The 10530-nt window shown below is 37.6% G+C and overlaps 1 pseudogene; it reads right to left on the minus strand.

Moving 5' to 3' along the window:
- Positions 1-876: 876 nt before the first annotated feature.
- LOC118714249 lies at positions 877-1989 on the minus strand (annotated as a pseudogene).
- Positions 1990-10530: the final 8541 nt, after the last annotated feature.

Here is a 10530-nt window from a genome sequence, read left to right on the forward strand (position 1 = left end):
AGGAGAAGGTAATAAAAGATGTAAGAGAAGAATGTGAATATACAGAAGAGGTCAGCTACTAGTATTCTTGAAATCTCCCAACCAGGAGACAGCAACTCAATTTTCCTTACTCATTTTCCTGTATTGCACATATACAGTTATTTATATGTCAACAGGTCTTCTGTAAACATGAACTTATGAAATGGGGGGTTGTGTCTATGAACATCCTATATAATAAAGAGGTAATTTGCAAATTGACTGACAAGTCCTCGCACAAATGGCCGCCCCCATGTGATCACAAGATGGCTGCCACAAGATGATCAGCAGGGGAAGGGCAGTTGTGCACAATCAGGCCTATAGGGGAGGGCAGTTGGGGGTGACCAGGCTGGCAGGGGAGGGCAGTTGGGGGCAATCAGGCCAGCAGGGGAGCAGTTAGGTGTTGATCAGGCTGGCAAGGGAGTGGTTAGGGGATAATCAGGCTGGCAGGCAGAAGTGGTTGGGGTAATTAGGCAGGCAGGCAGGCAGGTGAGCGGTTGGGAACCAGCAGTCCCAGATTGTGAGGGGGATGTCCAATTGTCCTAAACCGGCAGTCAGACATCCCCTGAGGGGTCCCAGGTTGAAGAGGAAGCAGGCTGGGCTGAGGGACACCCCCCCAGTGCACAAAATTCAAGCACCAGGCCTCTAATAATGTAATGAGACTGGTGTCCTGTTGATGGTGAACCAGAAAAAAAGCAATACCAATAATAATAATAATAATAATAATAATAATAATAATAATACAAAAAAAAAAAACCACCACCAAAGTACTGAAAATGAATTCAGTGGGCTATTTTAAAGAAAACTAAAATTGTAAGAAACTTAAGATGAGTATTTTAAAGCCTGCTAAAATTGTGAAAATTCTTATTTATTTATTTGTTTAGCATAAATAAAGGGTTTTATTGGTCAGTTTGCAATGAATGACATACTGACATGCCCCCAACTCACTGTTCCACACACCAAGGCCCTGAGGGGGCAGGAGAAGTTGAGCCCAGTGAGGTGAGAAAAGGGTGGGAGGTGGGGAGAACATGAAGGCCTCTGAGGGTTAACAAAGCTACTGGGACCAGGACCGGGGCCACCAACCTGGGAATAAATCCAGGATGGAAAAGGCATCATCCAAGGCTGGAGCTGTTGGTGATTCTGGACCCTCTCTAGGACTGCCATCTGCTTCTTAAAGGGTTACTGTGGTTTCTGTTCAGCCCTCACTATCCACCACAGTCCGGCGTTCCTCTACTGTCCCATCTGGCCTAGTGATATTGGTCACAGAGACACTCTTGAAATAGGATTTGGGCTGGGGTTGCAGAACTTGGCCAACGCCCTCCTGGGAAACCTGGGAATCAAGATCCTTGTCCTCTTTGGCTCTAGAAGGGGGGCAGTCACAGGCCACATGTCATCAAACCTATGAAAAGATCTGGGAGCCCCAGTCTGGTGCTGGTTTTAGAGAGTCAGTTCTTATATCACTCTCCAAGGCCCCCCCACCCCCCAAAGATCCTGTGTTGGTGACTGTCTGGATACTGAAGCATCGAGTCTCAAAGTGTCTGTCCCTCCTGCAACCTCTCACTAGGTGTCTCTGACTCAGGACCTGGAAGTTCAGGAGGACGGGAAGGCAAGGTCCAGGCCCCCATCTTGCTGAAGATGCTATTAAAATCCCGTACTAGGTCATCGAAGCCGAAGTTGTTGTTGAAACACATCCCTCCTCCAGGGGTGAAGCTAAAGCTAAATTCCTCAGGGGGCTGGGGACCCTCAAACTTTGGGCTCCCAGGACCCCAGGCGGCTCCTCCTTCTTCTTCATCCTCATCCTCATCTTCACCTCAAGTCATCCCTCCAAAAAAGAGGTCTCTGTGGCTCCGAAGTCCAGGAAAGCCGAAAAAGCCCCAAAAGAGGTCAAAGAGGCTCATTCTTGTACTGGGATTCGAACCTCCGAATCCCACTGGAGGCCCATTCACACCTGGAGGGAAGCCTGCGCTACACCGTCGGAAATTTGAAAAGTCTTTTTTAATAGAAACAAAACACTCTGAGTATATGAACAAACTGTGCATAATTGTAATGTTTGTGGTTGACTATGTTCATTTGAATAAAGTTGTATATTCATATCTATACATCCATAGAAACTCATGAATTATGTAAAAAAAAAATCACAACTCAAGGATTTTCAGACATCTATGATAAAATAGGAGCATACTAATGAAAATCCCTAGTGACAGACTTGACTTGGGGGGTAAACACACAACACAGTATACAGATGATGTGTTGTGGAATTGTGCACCTGAAACCTATATAATTTTGTTATCCAGTGTCACCGAAATAAATTCAATAAAAAGAAAAAGAGCAACTGATTTGGTTTTCTTTATTAATGGTAACATGAAGTGATCTATAATAATTATCCTCAATGCAATTCTCTCCTTCGATTATATACTTTGAGTTGTCCCCCAATATTTTAAGGACCCACATGGCCCCATACACAGTAATACAATATTAATGACTATACTAGAGGCCCAGTGCACTAAATTTGTGCACTTGGGGGAGGGTGTCCCTCTGCCCAGCCTGCGCCCTCTCTAATCTGGGACCCTCTCCAATCTGGAACTCCTTAGGGGATGTCTGAATACCATGGATAGGGCTTAAACCAGCATTTGGCAATCTGCAACTGCTGGCTCTTAACCGCTCATCTGCCTGTCTGTCTAATCACCCCCTAACCACTCCTCTGCAAGCTTGATTAATGCCTAACTTCTCCCTTGCCAGTCCAATTGCCCACAACTGCTCTCCCCTGCTGGCCTGGTTGCCCACAACTGCCCTCCCTTGCCAATCATCTTATGGTGGCCATCTTGTGACCACATGGGGGCAGCCATCTTATATGTGAGGATGTGATGGTCAATTTGCATATCACCTTTTTATTATATAGGATTCTTTAAGCTATATTTTATATCTCTTGACTGTTTCATAACTACCAATTTTTACTTCTTAATCCCTTCATCCAGGCCTCCAAACCTCCTCCCCTCTGTCAACTGTCAGTCTTTTTTCTGTATCCATGAGTTTGTTTCCATTTTGATTGTTTACTTTGCTTTTCAGATTCCACATATAGATGAAAACATATGGTATTTGTCTTTCTTGGTCACTTTCTTACACCATATACAAGAATAAACTTAAAATGTAATAAAGACTTAAATTTTAGACTCAAACCATAAAACTCCTAAAGAAAACATAGGCAGTAAAATATCAGATATTTCCCTTAGCAGTGTTTTTACCGACATAACTTCTCAAGAATGACAAACAAACAAAATAAACAAATAGGGCTATATCAAATTAAAAAGTTTTTGCATGCAAAAGAAAACCATTAACAAAACGAAAAGACCACCCTCTGAATGGGAGAATATTTGCCAGTAATATATCCAATAAGCAGTCAATATCCAAAATTTATAAAGAATGCTGACAACTCAACACCAGAGGAATAAACAACCCAATTAAAAAGTGGGCAGAAGACATGAACAGACACTTCTCCAAAGAAGACAAACTGATGGCCAATAGATATGACAAGTTGCTCAATAACTATAATCATCAGAGTAATGCAAATCAAGACTACAATGAGATACCACCTCATACCTGTCAGAATGGCTTTCATCAGTAAATAAGAAAACAAGTGTTGATGAGGATGTGGAGATAAGGGAATCATAGTGCACCGTTGGTGGAAATGCAAATGGAGTAACCACTATGGAATACACTGTGGAATTTCAAAAAAAAAAAAAAATTAAAAATGAACTTGCCTTATGACTGTGATTCCACTTCTAAATATATATTTAAAAAATGAAACACTAATTTAAAATAACATATCCACCACTATGTTTTGCAGCATTATTTACAATAGCCAAGATATGGAAGAAATCCAAGTGCCCATTAATTGATGAATGAATAAGATGTGAGACAGCCCGGCTGGTATGGCTTCATGGTTGAGCATCAATCCCCAGGATGGATCATGCAGAAGGCAGCCAACTGTTTCTAACTCTCCCTCCCTCTCCCTTCCTCTCTAAAATCATTAAAAACATTTTTTAAAAGGTGTGGTACCTATACAAAATGGAATACTATGTGGCCATTAAAAAGAGTGAAATATTACCCTTTGCAACAGCATGGATGAGCTTAGAGAGCATTATGCTAAGTGATTTACACTTTTAATATGTTCCTCTGGTAAATGTAAAGACTTGTTTGGAAGTGGGATGAATGGAAGCTGGAAAACAAATAAGGAAGAGGTTACAGTGTGTAGAGGGCCTTGAATATCAGGCTTACGAGCTTGGAATGATGAGATGGTAAAGATTTGCCAGCAATCAATGAATAGGACCAATTTGGTATTTTCTTAAACAAAAACACACACAAAAAAAAACACCTCTGCTAATATATATGCTGGAAAGCACTGTAGAGATAAATATGCATGTATATGTGTGTATAGAAACAATATGGCCTGAAGTAAAGAAGTGGCAGTAGAAATTAAAAATAGAGCACCTCCATGAAAGAACACTGAAAAATGTGGCCATTTTGGTTACTTAGAGATGGACGTTAGGATGAGGGGATAAATAAAGCCATTACCAATATTTTATATTAACTAACTGAAAGAGACAGCAATTAGAAAAACATAAAATGTTAAAGAGAATTTGGGGATACAACTCAGTTAAATTTTGAAGGTGCTATAATAAAAAATATATATAAACATTTAGAACAACCTTAAAAATTATCTTTAGGAAAGTTGTCTAGGTTTGAGAACCATTATAATAGTTAAATCATAACAATAGAAAAGGACACTCAAGGCAGTTGTAAAGATAAAACATAACAGAGTTGGTGACAGAACCTTAAGGATTACTTAAATATTTAATGGATTAAAACAGAAAGCATGTTTTCTGAACAGCCTATGATAACATCTTATGTAATCAAGTAAGTAATGCATCATTTGATCTAGTCCTGATTAATGTCCCAAGATTCTAATTAGCAAATTGAGGATATCTAGTCCCTTTGATATCTTAACATCTGATGATCAATATATTTTTAATCATTTCTAGCTGTCTCTTTCTTCAATGGCCTCATCAATAATGAAAAAATAGACTTTTATATTTTGCCTAATGCTTCTAAGGACATTGGATGGCATCCATTGCTGGTAGCAAATTTTTAAAAACTGCAACAGTATGAATACAAATCTGGTAAATGCACTGATGTTATCAGTGTAGAAATAATTATGAAGTAGTAAATGATCATCACTACTGAGCCAAAACAGAAACGATAGGTTCAAGAAAAGTATCTCCGGTGGTCAGCTTAAATTATTGCCATATCCACTATTTGTTTTCTGTGCACCACGTGACAATACCAAACCAGAAAACGGGCAGGTATATTTTAATTTCCCAACTTTTAAAAATTTTAAACTTTTGAAAATATTTTCCTAAGGTTTGCATTGTGATCTTATAAATGGATATGGATTTTAAAAATAGGAAGAGAACCCTGATAAGCAATAGATGTTGACGCCAGAACAAACGGAGTTAGGATAAAAATTATTGCAATGTTTCAAAGGTAAGATCTGGACCTCTGATTCCAGCTAGACACATATCTAAAGTGGTAAAGCAGAATGCAGGAATAAGAAAACATCGGTCACTGATGATACTAACTATATATTATTTTAAAGCAGTATTTTATATAATCCAAACCCTGCCTTCTGCCCCCCCCCAACCCCCGCCACAAGGCAGCAACCAGTTATTGTTTTGTTCTGTGCCTGGCATTGAATACATTTTGTAATATTTATTAAATCAATATATGAATGAATACATGAATTTGTACAATGCAGTAATTTAGTCATAACACTAGTGCAATTCATGTTAAATAAGATGTTCCTATTAAAAAAAATAAGAAGGAGGCAACAGAAAATCCAAGGAACTCTAATTTAAGTTGAAGCAATTAATTTACATTATTTTATATACATTCATATCAATGTCTCCCAACCTGAAGTTATGTGTCATATTTCATGACTTTCTAGAGAAAAATGATACTGAGTTGTTTAAGGCTAAAATTAACGTTAGCCTTAATATAAAATACAATTTATAACTCTAACATTTTCTTTTCAATGGCTGGGGTATAATATGTTGTTGATAACAGACATGCTTGATTAGACTGTCTAGTTAACTGATAGTGCTGGCAATTGCGATCAGTGAATGTAGTTGAAATAGTCAATTATGAAATGGAAAAAGACAAAATGAAGGCTAATATTTCAGAGTTCTATTGCAAAGCGAAATAAATGAATGGTTATCCTGGTGTTTGGATTCTGTTTGAAATGTTATATGTGGCATTTTCCAACAAAAGACGCAATTAACGTCATGGCTGGCACTGTCATATTGCATCAGAACACTTCACTGGATGTCTGTCAAAATCAAAGCAGCTGTCACAATTTAACTAAAATAAAAAAAGTTTTTAAAGAATTTCCTATATACTGATGTTAAGTCAAACCAGTAATTATACAGATAACAGCCAGAAATTTGGACTAGAAAATGAATATATTTATAACCCAAAAATAGTTTTGATTTACCCTTCCTTGAGGTTTTTTTTTTTAATTTATTTAAGATCTGACTTTGAAAAAGGAACAACTCACAAACTCACAAAGTTAGTAACACTATTATGACATTAACGTGTCATTCTATGGAACAAAAGGCATTTTTTCCCCACTAAAAGACACCTCAGATGCCTGCCACAGAAAAATACAGCATTTTATTCCTTATAAATCCGCTATCTTTAGAACAACATGTTACCCCTTTCAGTACCAAGATTATTGGGTTTCCACAAAGACATTCATTTCAGTGATTGAGAAGAAGAAGCATAGATAACTCAAAACAAGTGACCTTGCAAATAAAGACAAACCTCGGGGGTCAGACTATGTATTATATATTTGTGAAACATAAGTACATATTTTCTTTTTTTCTTTCACTATTCTTAAAATTAGAACATGAAATCTAAGAGAAAATAAATTTACAGATCTCCTTAAAGCTTTCAATTGGGATAGCAATTCTTAGAATGATTTTGGTATTTTGCAGGTCTCTATCCATAACATAGTTTAAAGATAAATTGTAAGTAGACCTGAGCCAGAAGTTTTATATGACCTTCAAAAGGTCATTTTTACCTTCCTAATTCTACATTCCTTTGCTTCAGAAATTGTTTTCCCTTCACTCTTCTTTAAGTTATGCTTTATAAAAAAAATATTATACAGATGCTAAAAATACACGAGCCCCAAGAAATACTGTGAAAACTATATTTATCCCTGTCTTAGAGATTAAAATAGCTTTCAGTTGAAGTATTTGTCAAAGATCCTTTTTTTTTTAATTTGTTGAGAAAAGGGCCACGAACTTCACTTTATGTATTTGAAATGAATCATGTTGGTGTCAGTGAGAGCAGCCCAATTCTGTGGGAAAGAAGTTCAGAAGACCTTTGTGTTTTGAGAATTCAAGAGATAATTTACCACCTGCTTGGGTAAACTCATATCAGGATAGAGTTGTGTGAGTAGGGAAGAGAGTGTTTCTAAGAACATCAGGTAGCAGATGCCCTAACCAGGGCTGATTTGCTCATCTCAGGTTTACCTTGTGCAAAGGTGAGTAATTTGTGTTTTAACCGAAAGATCTTACGGCTGGGCCTTCAGCTTCAGGCCTAGCATAGACCTCTGTGAAGTAGGCTGGCATTGGAGAAGGGAGGCCACCCTCTTGTCAAGACCACTACAGACTCAGCATGGATCTGAACTTCCACAAAGTCATTTCAGCAGGCTTCATCTCTCAGGCCACTCTGAAAATCGCCATTTTGTCTTGCAGTAAGGTTAAATGGTATTAATATGCCAACTGTCTTGGAAGAGCCCAAAGAACCCCATTTGAAATGGATAAATGATTTAATTATTTAATCTAACCAACTTATTGTATGTTGCTATGGCAGCCTGAGTGACTGAGATACTATATGATTCCATTTATATAGCATTCTTGAAATGACAAAGTTATTGAAATGAGAATGAGTTAGGTTGCCAGGGTTAAGGTATGATGGGGGGGAGGGAGAGAAGGCAAGATAAGAGTGGGTGTGGCCAAAATGACACCATGAGCTGTGGTAAGGAAAATGCTTTGCATCTTCAAAATAATATAATAACTAAAATTGTTATCATATTATCCTATATAATAATCCTATATAATAAAAGAGTAACATGCAAATTGACCCTAATGGCAGAATGACCACTAGACCAATTACTATGAGATGCACTGATCACTGCTTGGTCCCTTTCCTCTGTCCAGCAGTCTCCAATCACCCCATGGCAAATAGGGAATCAGGGGTGGGTGGCAGTGAGGGGTGGGGCCAGCTGTGGGCAGCTGGGAAGATGGCCCTGATTGCAGGCCAGGCCTAGGAACCATACCCATGCACAAATTTCGTGAGCTGGGCCCTATTGTATTATAGTTTTGCAAAATGTTACTGGAGTGAATAAAGGAAACATAGGCTCTCTCTACATATTGTCTTACCAGTAAATGTAAAGCCACTAAGTCTCAAAATAAGTCAGTTTAAATGTTGCTATCAATCAGAGAAATAGGGAAAGAGATAGAGAGACAGAGAGACAGAGAATAACAGATTTTAATATAACCAGCAATAATAAAAAAAAAATGAGGATATGGATAAATGAAGGCAACATTTCCTGTTTCAGAGAATAATTATCTTTTTATATATATATAGTAAAGAGAATAGATTTGGAAGAGATTTGGTTTGAAAAAAATCCCCTCAAGCAAAGAATATTCTTTATGTTCAAGATGGATTGCTGTTTTAGAATAACCAATCAAAGCATCTAAGATGGAGATCTGCTTTCACAAATTGCCAGAAATTTTGTTATTGTTATTTTTCTCTTTACTAAAATATTGAATGTAACAATATTTGCTTTCTGGTTTTGTTAGAGTAACAATGAGAATGAAGTTCCCTGTGTCATAGACAATTGTTTTGTCATAGATAAAAATCTGTCATGTATTACTGGGTATTAATGGCAAATAAAAAGGACCTGATTCTATAATTCAGAATTGAAAGTGAATGCCAGCCTTTCTCTCACTAAATAAATAAATAAATAAATAATAGATAGATAGATAGATAAATAGATAGATAAGTAAATTAAAAGTTACATGGTTTACATTGCAGGTATCACTTGTCAAAAGGTGGAAAGAAAAATGAAGCAACTGAACTCTTCACCATGCTGTTTACTATTTTATTTTTTTTACCAAATAAATTTCCATTAAATCTGTGTGTTTGGGGCTGATTTCATAGCAGGAATACGCAGACACAGAGTTTAGAAAGGAAAGAATTGTATTTTTAAATGTAAAGGAATACATGCATTTATTGATTTTCTTGTCCTTACCTTCAAATTCTTTGAAATATGATAAAAAAGGTGTCTCCATTTTATATGCCACAATTTTATTTTAATAGCTTTTCTCCACAACAGTCTCAGTGCTTTGCCTTCCTAACTAAATAGGAAAAAGCCATCTCAGGGGGGAAAAATAACCGAGCTAAAGCCAACTCCGAACCATCATTAAACGTGTGAACATTTGAAAGGTCAGAGAAAGGCCGTCTGGTGGCTCCTCTCTCTCTGCCTTAGCTCCTCTGCCCAGCAGGGCCTCACTGGGCACAGATATAGATGACAGGGTTTATCATTTCTACTCATCTCCTAGGCATTGCTACCTATCCCCATTTCGCTTTTTATTTTCTATTTTCCTATTTCATTTACTTGCTTTCCATCCCTGATCTATCAATGGTATTACTAGGTGTACCAGTTAATAATGACTGATTTTGTAATCAAAGAAAACACCATAATTTCAAGAGAAACATCAAAAGTACTTTATTCAAAGTAATGTCCATCGCTAGCTACACATTTTCTCATCTTTCAGGTAATTTGTGGACACCGTCCCAATAGAACTTTCCTTGTTTTGAGGCAAACCATTCAGAGAACCAATTTTCCACTTCTTCGTATGTTTTGAAGTGCTGCTTAGAAAGTGTGTGTGCCATGAATCAGATCAAATGGTCATCTGAAGGAGCAAGGTCTGATGAACACAGCGGGTGGGTTAATACTTCCCAGGCAAGATCTTTTAACGTGTCTTTAACTGGTTTTGAAGTATGTGATGGTGCGTTATCATGAAGCAAAATTACTTTGCCGTGTTTTCTGGCATATTCTGGTAGTTTCATGATCAAAATATGGTTTAAATTGGTGATTTGTTGTTGGTATTGATCAGTATTAACGTTTTCATCTGGTTTTAGAAGCTCATAATACACCACACCTTCCTGGTCCCACCAAACACAGAGCATTGTCTTCTTTCCAAAGTGATTTGGCCTTGCAGTCAGTGTTGATGGTTGACCTGGATCAACCCATGATTTTGTGCATTTGGGATTCTCAAAATAAATCCACTTCTCATTGCCAGTCACTATTCGATGCAAAAAAGACTTTCTTTGGTGCCATTGAAGCAACATTTTACTGATGATTTTCCGGTTTTCCATTTGTCTTTC

Source organism: Pipistrellus kuhlii, unplaced genomic scaffold (assembly GCF_014108245.1).
Source record: "Pipistrellus kuhlii isolate mPipKuh1 unplaced genomic scaffold, mPipKuh1.p scaffold_m20_p_10, whole genome shotgun sequence".
Classification (NCBI taxonomy): Eukaryota; Metazoa; Chordata; class Mammalia; order Chiroptera; family Vespertilionidae; genus Pipistrellus; species Pipistrellus kuhlii.